A 13,311-nucleotide genomic window follows, 5' to 3' on the forward strand; every position below is an offset into this window, starting at 1 on the left:
GTTTGAGGATAAGGACTTTGATGATTTATTGTTGCAGATTGCAACAATGGAAGCAGAGTGAAATGCATTAATTGCAATCTTCTTTGTGCAAGAATGTGAAGGGGCAAATGAAGAAGAGAGAAAGCAAGTGGATAGAAATGCAAACGTCCCTATAGCAGTGACAGTTTGGCATAAGGATGAGACGGTTGGGCTTCCAATTAGTTTTGTTCTTGACAGAGAAAGGAACAATGCCTCTACTATGTAGGGGGATGAGGAAAACAACTCATCTGCAATGGAACTTAATTGAATTATAAAATACCAATAAAATGTATAGATTGTTATTATTACATTGACAATATTTTATGTTATCATTATATTACCTTCTTTCTCTAAGGTGTCACAAAATATATATTTCCATGATAAATATATTTGATTGAGAATATAGTTATTAATAATGATTTGAGAATTTAATAAATATATTACTTATAATGTTGAACCACATTTATTAGATTAAACAAAAATAATCTAATGTCACGCATGCCAAGTGATGTGGTCATGGATCATGTCGATAGAGGAGGTATATTAAGGGTTATCATACAAATTGAAAAGGTATGGAAGACTAGGTATGTATACTCAGAACATTGGGAGTTGAATGTTGGGTACTAAAATCATGACGTGGAAGCAAGTTAATCACACCATCGAGAGGCAAAACGTGCATCATTGAGAGCCATAGTGTCCATATCACTAGGAGAATAACATACACCATTTTCAAAGGCAACATGGGCAGCGACGAGTCTGTGATGTGGGAAGAGGGACAAAACACTAGACTATGATGTGAAGAACCCCAAACATCTCAGGGCCCACCCTCGCCCAACTCCTTATAGCCTAGACTTTTAGGGTCTGTTTGGCAGCGAGAATATGAGTGGAATAGGCTTATGTAAATTCTTAAAATTTCAAATTCTTCGTTTGGGTGCACCAAATTGGAATTCTGAATAGGAATATGTATTCCAATTCCAGCACACAAATGAGCATTTGAAATTTCACCTAAATAGGTGGAATTGGAATACGTATTCCTATTTTAGTTATATTTATTTTAGAAAACATAAATTTTTGGGTCCGTGAATTCCCCATCAAATTCTGACTCAACCAAACAAGAATAGGAATATGTATTCTTATTTTCTATTCCAAAATAACAATTCCATAATATGTATTCCTATTCCCGTATTCTTATTCTCGCAACCAAACAGACCCTTAGAGATCAAAGTTATTATAACAATAAGTGTACAATGCCCACTTAGGATTTAAGGGTATTGATTTCCAAGGAATATTTAATGATGTTATTACTATTTTCTTTTCTTTGGCATTCCATATAAAGCAAATAAGAATGTAATTAAGAAAATGATGCTTATTGAATTAAGAAGGGATAAATAGATTCATTATTAAGGGAAGGTTATTGAAGAAATGATGTTAATTGAATTAAGAATCATTAATAAATTCATTATAAAGGGAAGGATACAACTTCTTGTATCAGTATCAGAGATAGATGTACTCTTATTTGGCTAACACAATGAAGTAAATTACAACTCTTAATGTCAATATCAAAGACGTGATTAACTACTCATTTGGTTGACTTAATAAGGAAGGATATGTAAGTGTTGGTATCAGAGATGGGTATCATACCTATTTGGCCCAACACAAACTAAGGATATAACCTCTAATGTTGGTATGTGAGATCTTCTCCATCTGAATCAACATGCTTGAGGAAGTCTAGTAGTAAGAATATTCTAATGGTGTCAGCATATACATACGTGAGCCTTAAAGGTTGCATTCTAGAAAAGACAGATCGCTAACTAAGGTTTAGGCAACCTGATGTAGAGATGTCTTTAAGGTTTTGGGTATAGGATAGATGGTAAGAAAATATAACAAGATTGGTTAATTGAAAAGGATTCTAACTATTATTTTTGTAGGGAACATTACAATGGTATCAGAGCATAATCCTGTCATCTTGTGGAAGCTTGGTTATTTTACAAAAAATGACCAAACAAGTAGCCCAAGAATTAAGGAACTTTATGGAACAAAGTAATGAAATAATTGAAAACCCCAATAAACTATTACTAGAAGCCATACAAAAATTAACCAACAATAACAACCAAAGTGAAATATTTAACCCACAAAGGGATTACCACTCTAATCATGAGGAAAATGAACCATCATCTCAAAGTTCAGCCCCATGACATACATTTCCCTCATTCATCCCAAGAGGAGAGACTATTATAGAAGAAGAGACAACTACAAATAATGTGGAAGAAATTGTACAATTATATGTAAATTTTGAATCAAACATTCGACAACATGTTTCCTTTGAAGAATACTACAAAATCAAAATCATAAAAAATAATAGGAAAGAATATGTAGATGAAGAACTTTAGGAGAAATTAAATAAAATTAAACTCTCATATTTTAATGGTTCAGAAGAAGAAATTGTTCAATTGTGGATCCAAAAATTAGATACATACTTATCATATAGTCCTATGACTGAAGAAGGTGCTATGAAGTTCGCCATACTTCATTTAAGAGGGTCATCGCACAAATTTTGACACTATTGGAAAACTTCCTTAAGACAGAAGAAAATTACCACATATGGCGAATTCACTCAAAGGTTGATGAATATATTTGATCAAAGAGATCCTAAATGGTGCTTCCAAGAGCTGACTTACCTCAAATAATCAGGGTTACTAGAAGAATTCACAATCAACTTCAAGATCTATCAATCATGGTTCCAAATTTATCCCAGAGCCAATTCACCCATCTATTTAGAGAAGGACTCAAAGATTCTGTTAAGGCACATGTAAAACCCCTTGAATTGCAAAACCTAGAAGAAGCCATCAAAAAGGCAAAAAAGATTCTATCTAATGACCCTAGGGGAAAACATATGAATTTTGGGTCCAGGTTTTCCTATAGGAATGAAGGATCCAAGAGAGATCACCGAGAAAGGCCCTACTATATCTATAAAGAACCATGGAGTAAGGAACATCCATGTCAAAATAAAGAAGAATTATTTTAGACAACCTATACTTTAAATGCAAAGAACCATGGAAACCTAGTCATCAATGTAAGAGAGGACAAATGAACAGAATAGAAGAAATAGGTGAAGATGATACCCCACGAAAAAAAGCAAAAACTGAAGATCAAGAACATGGGATGGTAGCTACCATCACCCAAGAAAATAAAAATAGGACCTTTCTGCTCAAGGGAACAGTTAAAGGACAAAGAATAATTGCTTTGGTGGATTCAGGAGCTACTCATGATTTCATTGGTAGACACTTGGTAGCAAGGAGGAAACTTAAAACACAAGAATTCAAAGGCTTCAAGGTGGCTTTTGGAAATGGATCCCTTGATAAGTGTACCAAGCTAGTGCCTCAACTAGAAGTCACCCTAGGGGGACACAACATTAAGAGAAACTTAAATGTGACATACATTCAAAATGATATCATCCTAGGAATGCCTTGGGTAAATTCCCTTGGACAATTCATAATGGATGGTCCCAACTCAAAAATTTGTTTCCAACATGAAGGGAAAGAAATCGCATTAAAAGGATTACTAGATGGTTCCCCCAATATGGTCTCTTGTAAACAAAGGACAAAAATACTCAATCATAACCAAGGGAGATGGGTTGCACAATGCATGATATTAGATAAATCAAATTCAAAAGGAGAAACCATCCATGTAGATATTCAACCTATATTGAAAAGGTACAAAAGAGTTTTTGAAGAAATTCCCCCAAGATTTCGCCCAAATAGAGGATTTGAACATTCTATAGAATTAGAAGCAGGAACGAAACCAATAATTACCACACCTTATAGACATCCCAGAAAATTCAAAGAAGAGATAAGAAGAACAATCAAGGAGTTATTAGAGATGGGTCATATCCAACCCAATAGTAGTTTGTTTGCATCATCAGTAGTCTTGGTCAAGAAGAAATATGGTACTATGAGAATGTGCATTAACTACCGAGCATTAAATAAGAAAACTATAAAAAACAAATATCCAATTTCTAGAATTGATAAACTAATGGATGAATTATGTGGAGCATGCTATTTTTCAAAAATTGATCTATGATTTGGATATTATCAAATAAGAATGTGGAAAGAAGATGTACCCAAAACTACTTTTAGGTATCACTATGGACATTTTGAATTTTTGGTTCTTCCACTTGGTCTCACCAATGCACCAACAACTTTTCAATCACGTATGAATCATATATTCTGACAATAATTAAGAAAATTTCTACTCATATTCTTCGATGACATACTTATCTACAACAAATCATGGGAAGAACACCTACAACATATCAAAGAAATTCTAAAGATCTTACAAACATAATCACTATATGAAAAACTTTTAAAATGTGATTTTGACTTAGAAGAAATCATATACCTAGGACATAAAATCAATACAAAGGGGTTAAGTGTGTCAAATGAGAAGAAAATCAAAGCCATTAAAGAATGGCCAAAACCAAAAACACTTACCCAACTCAAGGGATTTGTGGGCCTATGTAGCTATCACAAGCGCTTCATAAGAGGGCTCTCCAAAATTGGTTCCCTGAACAAAGAAAGGTGCTTTTACATGGAATGAATTAGCATAACAAGCTTCCGAGAAACTTAAAGAAACCATGTGCTCTTGTCGACTTTTAGCTATTTCATATTTTACCAAGCCATTTGAATTACAGTGTGATGTGTCAAGTGAAGGAATTGGAGCAGTACTTATTCAAGGGAAGCATCCAATACCCTTTGAAAGTTGCAAGCTAACAGATGCAAAGAAAATATACTCGATATATGATAAGGAAATGTTGGCCATAATGCTTTCCTTAGTGAAATTTTGACAGTACTTGGTTTGCAGGAAATTTATTGTAAAGACAGATCATAATAGCTTACGATTCTTCCTAAACTGAAAGGATCTTAATGATCAACAACAAAAATGGGTTAATCGAATCCAAGTGTATGACTTTGATATAGAATATGTAAAAGGAATTAATAACGAAGTCATTGATGCTCTCTCAAGAAGGCCCCACATTAATGCTATCACAAACATCTTGAAGGATTGGAAAGAGCAAATCACAACATAATACATCCAAGATCCCCAAACAAAGGAAATATTGGGAGGAAATCTACCTAATGAAAAATTTAGAGTCCAAGAAAATATTATCCTTTACAAAAGGAGAGTGTACTTAATACCTCAATCAAGGATTAAAGAAAAAATTCTTAAGGAGTATCATGATAACTGACTAGCAGGACGTCAAGGATACTAAAAGACATATAAGAACATTAGAGAGAAATATTCTTGGAAGGGCTTAAAAAAAGATGTATTAAAGTGTGTTAGTGAATGCATGACTTGTCTACAAAATAAACCTGAGCTAACACACCCAACAAGATTACTATAACCCTTACCCATCCCAAACCAAAAATGGGAAAGTATATAAATGGATTTCGTAACAGGATTTCCAAAGGTTCAAGGGAAGGACAATATATTTGTGGTAGTAGATAGAGTTACAAAATATGTTCATTTCTTCACCATCTCCGTAACGTATACATCACATCAAGTAGTAGAGTTATTTTTTAGGAAAATTTTTTGACTCCATGGACTTCCTCAAAAAATTATAAGTGATCGAGACAATAATTTCCTCAACAAGTTTCGACAACAACTCTTTCTGCTGGCCGAAACAACCTTGCTCCTAAAACAAGTTACCAACCTCAAACAGATGTGCAAACAAAAGTGGTTAATAAGTCATTAGAAGGATACCTAAGGAACTCTATTACAAGACAACAAAAGGCTTGGATTAAATGGTTACACTTAGGAGAATATTGCTACAACACTACTCATCACATGTTAATAAGAATGAGCCCCTTTATGACACTCTATGGATATGAAGCTACTTCCTTTGAGAGTCTAATCCCTCAAGACAATAGAATACCAAGTGGACAAGATTTTATAAAGTAAAGCAATGATATTATTAAAACATTAAAAGAGAATATATGCCAAGCACAAAATCAACAAAAAATTTATACAGAAAAGAAGCACATAGAAAGGTCATTTACAATTGGAGATTTAGTATTTTTGCAACTTCAAACCATATAAACAATCCTCTCTTACGAGGAATGGTAAAAAAAACTCAAGCCTCGGTTCTACAAACTATATAAGGTATTGAAGAAGATCAAGGAAGTTGTTTATGATCTCAAACTTCCCAAAGATAGTAGGATTCATAATGTATTCCATGTCTCTAGAATCAAGAAGGTTCTAGGACAACAAGTAACTCCTATAGACTTACCTCCCTTTGAAGATGAATGGCAACTCATTCTAATAACAGAAGTTATTTTGGACATTCGAGAAAGAAAATTAAGGAATGAGACTATTACGAAATTCTTAGTCAAATGGAAGAATCTACCATGAGCAAATGTTGTCTAGGAAAAGGAAGAAACCCTTAAGTTGCTTGAGGACAAGCAAATTCAGGATGGAAGGACTGCAATGAAACTTAATTGAATTATAAAATACCAATGAAATGTATAGATTATTATTATTACATTGACAATGTTATATGTTGACAATATTATTTGTTATCATTATATTGCCTTCTTTCTTTAAGGTGACACAAAAATACATTTCCATGATAAATATATTAGATTCAGAATATAGTTATTAATAATGATTTAAGAATTTAATAAATATATTACTTATAATGTCGAACTACATTTACTAGATTAAACAAAAATAATCTAACGTCACCCATGCCAAGTGACATGGCCATGGATCACATCAATAGAGAAGGTATATTAAGGGTTATCATATGAATTGAGAAGGTATCAAAGACTAGGTCTTTATACTCATAACACTGGGAGCCGAGTGATGGGTACTGAAATCATGATGTGGAAGCAAGTTAATCACACCATCGAGAGGCACAATGTAGGCAATGACTAAAACATAAACTATTTTGAGTCAGATGCATACATGCCTAATGCCACCTATGATGTATCATGCCCATGTACACTCAACTTACCCAACTTTGAAGCCAACTTTAACAGTGTTGCCCTATCAGTCCTTTTAGTCAATTTCGTGGGATCCAAAACCTATTGAGCTAGTGAGATTGGACCTTATGCCCTATAAATATTTAATACCTTAAAATTAGAGTAGAGCGCCAACGACTTTAATTTTGGAGGGAAAGAGATAAATAAAATAAAACAAATTTAGCTCATCTTTTATTCATCGATCAACTTGAACAAACAATCCATTAATCAAAGTTATTTCTTACTTGTTTCTTCTTTTTTATAGCCTTTTGTATCAGTTTAATTTAATGATGTATGTTTATTATGTGTTGCACTTCTAACCTAGGTGAGATTGTCTTTTCTAGTACAGGTTTGATCTAGTGATCAACGCCATTGCTGAATTTTTTCATTGAGTTCAAAGGTATGTTGAATAACTTTTTTTTGTAATACTTTCTTTTGTAATAGTTTCCAATGCCATTGCTGAAGTTTTTCATTAAGTTTAAAGGTATTGAATAACTTCTTTTGGTAATACTTTCTTTTGTAATATGTTTCCCCACTTTTCATCCTTTGATTGATTAGTAAAAGTGATTACTTGTGTTTAGTGAGTTCCTAGTTGTGTTTGAGTCTAGGTCTAAGCCCCCTTAGGTGAAAGGAGTCTCCATCAAATTTCTCATTTTCCCCTCCTCCACATTTCATAGCCAGGTGGTTCTCCATTTTGTCAAAGTAATCTTACAGGTAGGTTAGTGCCTAGTCCAATGGAGATTCATATTGCTCATACAATTATCATTTACAAGTTATATCCACTTTCGGTCTATCACTTTATCAACAGAAATGGAAGCTTGTGAAAATCTAAAATTCATCTTCTCCTCGGCAGGTTTCTAACCCATGAAGATTATTTCCCACAGAGGGCACCAAATGATACATGTGGATCAAAAACAAGAAAATAGCAAGGTATCCTATGGCGAATCCATGTTTCCTTTACAATTATCACCTCAGAAAATGTTTAAGATTCATCACAACTCTCATAAATTCTTAGAGGAAAACTTAGAACGAACTTCTCCTCGACGGGTTTTCAACCCATGAAGTTGGTTTTTTGCAAAAGGTAGTTTAAAGTGAAAAGAAACAATAAGTGGGCCCATAGAAAAATTTTGCACCTCACTTAGACATTTCCAAACCCAAAAAAGGATGATGGTTTGAAGGTCAATTAAAAAGCGTGGGTGGAAAAACACAAATTATCTTCTCCTTGGCGGGTTTCAACCTATGAAGACAATTTCCCAAATTTTAAAGAAAATCAAGCAGGTAATCATATTGGACCCACAAATTGTACACAAACATCTCAAAATGATAATGGAAAGTGTAACACCCTGCCAAGGGATCCAAAAGAATTAACCTAAAGTTTTACTAAGTTTACCAAGCAATTTTTTTTTTTTTTTTTAAAGAATAACATACACATCAATCATAAAGTAGCGGAAGCAATAACATCCAATCATAAATAAGCAAACATAAAAGATTACATTCCTTAAGAATCCCAAGACGTTGAATCACATTTAATTTTAATTAATACTAAGTCAACTAAATAACACATCCATATGAAAGAATAATTATAAGTCCAAGTCCATTTAAATAATATACATTTGTTCTGAGTGCCACTTGGCAATAAAATTCAGAATGAACAATCATCCATTGTACATGTCATAGGATATGATAGGCTAAAAGAATATACATTTATAAAAATAGATTACATCATCCATTTCAGATCCATGATACAAAGTACAATACAATAAGTAAAATTGTCCATCATAAAGATATAATCATCCATCATAATATACAAAGATAGAATGAAAGGAAATGCAAACAAGAAACTCTAGCCATGTTATCAATGGATGGATCTTAAAGGTAAGAGTAAAAAGCAGTACCACCTGACTATGTGGTAACCCAAAAAGGTCCACTTCCACTGCACTAAGAAGATAGTCTCAAGTCCCAAATAGGATATCAATCCAAAATCAGAAGTAATATCTAAGTCTAGGAAACCTTAAAAGTATTTTAACTCAGAGGTTCCAAGATAAATTGACATCTAGACCTAGAGGCAAACACAGACATGTAGAAATCTACTATGTAAGTGGGTAAGTGTCATCACACAAATCAATGCTAGAGTTACCCTGGCAATCTAACTTGACCTAGACCCCCTAGCGACTCTATGCGGCACTAGTATCCTCTCGTATTGAAAAGGCATACTAACGATGCATGGTCACAACCAAGCATTCTCTTTACTCCCATCCTAGCATGTACTAGCACTCGAGGCATGGGCGAGAACATACAAAGATTCTTATTAGGTTCATTTTACTCTCATTTAGTGTACTATTTTCACTTATTAAACAACTTACAATAGGTTGCCCTAGTAGCCACTTTGGGCCCCAGCCTCCATTGAAATCCACTTCCTAACATTACATATAGATAACTTACCCTAAGGTCATAAAATCACAAATCAAATCATCATAGTATTTCCCTGAGTCCTATACAAGTGACTAGAAAGCATAAAAAGATAATTCACAATAACCTATCAGTTCTCTACAAGTAACTAGCAAGTATCTGAAAAATACTGAACAAAGACTCAAAATGGTTAAGTCAAGTATGTCATAACATCCATCTCATTATCCCACAAGGACACTAAAAAAAATAACCAACAATATAATCAAACTCATCAAATAGCATACCAATCACATTGCCATGGTTGAGTTTAAAAGATCAAGATCAAATCATCATAACATCACAAATGTAGAACTCCCAAGCCTCTGGTAGACATCCTAAGACTGGCCAACACTCTAGTCAACCCAAACCCAAAACATAGATGACATACAAATAACAAAGTAGTTTTGTAGTTGGTTTGATTTTGAAAACACATAGTTGAGTTAACAGTAAGGTAAAGTTTCCATTTCAATGTATGTTTCAAGTAGATGAGATTTACAGTTTACCCTTACAAATTAGTCCATTCTCTTTTTAGAACAATTTACCCAAATCACAATAAAAAATCATTTTCATATAAAATTCATGTAAGAAAATCCCAAGTTCACCCATTAATCATTCACAACTTACAATTCTAATTTATTTTAACAATAATTTAATTAAGTACTCTAATTAAATATTATTAAAATTTGATAATCATTTCTACTCCCCAATTACATTTTAATAATAATTAATTAAAAATTTTAATTAAATATCATTAACTTCTTTAATAACTTATTTTTAAATTATTAATAAAATAACCATTATTTTATTAATAAAATTATAATAACATTAATAACAATTAAATTGAATAATTTAATTAAATGAATTTACGACTAATAAGCTGAAACCTTTTTTAATTATTAAAATTTAATAATTTTTAAATATATAAAAAATTAAATATATATTAAAAAATATTATTAAAAAATTTAATAAGAGCTTTTTATTTTTTAAATTAATTACAATCGCTTAAGGCCCTCATGGCCATATCAAATACGATTGTTGTCTATGGCAGCCTCGTTGTCGTGATAGTAGGTAACCCTGCTATTCATGGCAGGGGCCTATTGTGACAATAGGTACTGTTGTTCACGATATGGGCCTGTCATGACAGCATGTACCCTACTGTACACGACAGCCCACTGCCATGTTGGGAGGTGGGGGTTTAATGGCCCTGCCTCCCCACCATTATTTCATTATTAAATTTTGTTATTTTTATTTTTATTTTGTTTTAAATCAATTTTGTTTAAAACAAATCATTGTGTGTGTGTGTGTGTGTGTGTGTGTGTGTGTGTGTGTGTGTGTGTATATATCTTATAAAAGTCCTAGCCATTCTCTGATAGGAAAAATATGGCCAACCATGCAAATTTTTAATATAAAAATTTCTATTCCATTCAAAACCCTTCTCAGTTTAATTTTCAATTTTAAATCTAATGAAAGAGGGGTCTAACAGTATTTTAAATCTCCACATATATAGAAGAAACCTAAGAAACTTACATGCATTCCAGTAAATCCAAAACATAATATTGAAAGATTCATCACAAGGAAATTTAGACAAACAATTCACAAACACGAAGAAGATATGATATTTAAATAACGTAATTAAGTGGGTGATCAAAACACGAGAATCTACCTAGTTCTAATGCTAAAATTGCAAACACCCAAAAGATTGTGAGAGAAATCTTTTCTCTCAAAACCTTCTCTGAAAAATTCCTTCTCCAAAATTCCCCAATCCCTCGAAAATGAACCCTCAATTGTTGATAAGGAGTTCTCTACTAAATTTAGGGCACTAATTGTGTGATCACCCGAGAGGACTCCTTGCTCACAACTTTTTAACTCCTTATTAACTTTTTAAAAATTTCATGCACTCTTTATGCAATTTTAAATATCTTTATTTAAATTCACTTGCCTTCTCTTTTAAAATTAATTTATTATATTTTAATCTCATGCATAGTTTATGCAATTTTAAAACTCTTTACTAAATTAATATCTTTTCCATTCTTTAATTTCTTTTCGAAGTGTTAATTGATAAACTATTTATTAACTTAAGTAATAATAATATTTAGCATTTATTTAAAAATGATCTCCTAAATATATTATTATTAAATTAAATAATTATTATTTCGCTCTAAAATTAAACTATAATTTTATCTTTGAATTTAATTCTTTTTATTTAATTAATTTTCCAATTAATTAAATATAATTAAATATTGAAAATATCATAATAATTTCCATTAAATTAAATCATTAATTTGAGTTAATTAATAGAAAAATCACCAAGGACTTATAAGACGAAATACAAAAACCCATCATAAAATACCACATACAAGACCAAACTCAAGGGTTATAATCACAAATTTATGTCATATAATGCATTCAAAAGGGTAATCATCACATATACTTGTCCTAATTTTCTAGGATAAATGGTTCAAAGGTTAGGATTTGGACTCAAGAATTTATCTCCCCTCTCTTACCATTGAGATATTGCAATAGGTTACGCTCATCTTGGCAATTTAGGGAAGTTGATACCCAGTACCTACAATCTGTATAAAATCCACACATGTAAAAACACAATATTCTAAACTAAACAGGAAATTACAGGAAGTGGTGCATCGTGTAGATCCCGACTAGTAGGTGATTATGACTAAATGTCATACATAAAGAAAATATATATGCACACCATACACATGCAGTATGAGGTAAGTATCCATAAGAAAACACGTATGATAATCCATCTAACTAATCATCATCAAATAACTGAAATCTTTGTGCTAATCATCATCATGCATACATGAAGTAAATAGTACCAAGTAGTCTCATCATAAAATCAACTGAATATGGAACAATATCTAATAATCTGAAAGATAATGCTACTAGTCATCAAGCATAAAATTGACCTAAAAGATTTCGGCAATAATAACAAAATATAAATTAGGGTGCAGAAAGAGTTAATGAGCAGAATTCAACCCAACAGATATTTTTCCATAGAGTACTCAATTGTTAACTTCTCGAAAGTTAAAGGAAAATGGGAAAGTAAGTACGGGGAGATAGAAAGTTACTGTTGGGCCAACGAAAAACTGAAAAGACTCTGAGATATCCATTAAAACCACACACTTACTATTTTAATGGATCTCTCCTTTAATTCACTCATGTGGCACCAATTCTGAAGATCAATGGATGAATTGAGGTTCCCATATATATGGAAACATGAACAATTGAACACACTACTGCTCTTTTTCTTGGACTGTTATTCTGTTATTGTGCATAACTTTTTCAAAAAGCTAGTATCTGTTGCCTTAGCTTTTCTTCACATTTTCATGATTCAAAACTTGATCTCAAAACAATGGCAACTAGATTTGTGGGTTTCGATGGGTTGAATAGAATCAAGTCCCAATTGCAGAACTTCATAGATACATCCCTTCATTTTTATGACATGGAGGATTTCCAAAAGAGAGTGAAGTCAGAGTGGATTCATCCCATCACTAAGAAGCTCCAAGGATATAGGTTGGTTGAGGCAGTTGGTTTTCTGGTTGCAGTTCAAGCCCCATAGTTGATCTATGAATGTATAAATTATTACAACCTAGATACGAGGCAAATTGTGTTACCATATGACATAGTGTTGATTTTAATCAACAGGCAAACTGTAGTGAATTGCCTATGAGTTCCTAAACAAGAGGAATTCTCAGATTTGACATTCGGAGGAGCCATTTCCAAGTTCTCCACAAAGAAGATGATTTAGAGAAAGGAGATCATGCAGACATGGTTCCAAAAACCATGGAGTGCCAAGAGTAAGGTT

Source organism: Cupressus sempervirens, chromosome 5 (assembly GCF_028749045.1).
Source record: "Cupressus sempervirens isolate cs-2001-9-10 chromosome 5, ASM2874904v1, whole genome shotgun sequence".
In the NCBI taxonomy this organism is placed as follows: domain Eukaryota; kingdom Viridiplantae; phylum Streptophyta; class Pinopsida; order Cupressales; family Cupressaceae; genus Cupressus; species Cupressus sempervirens.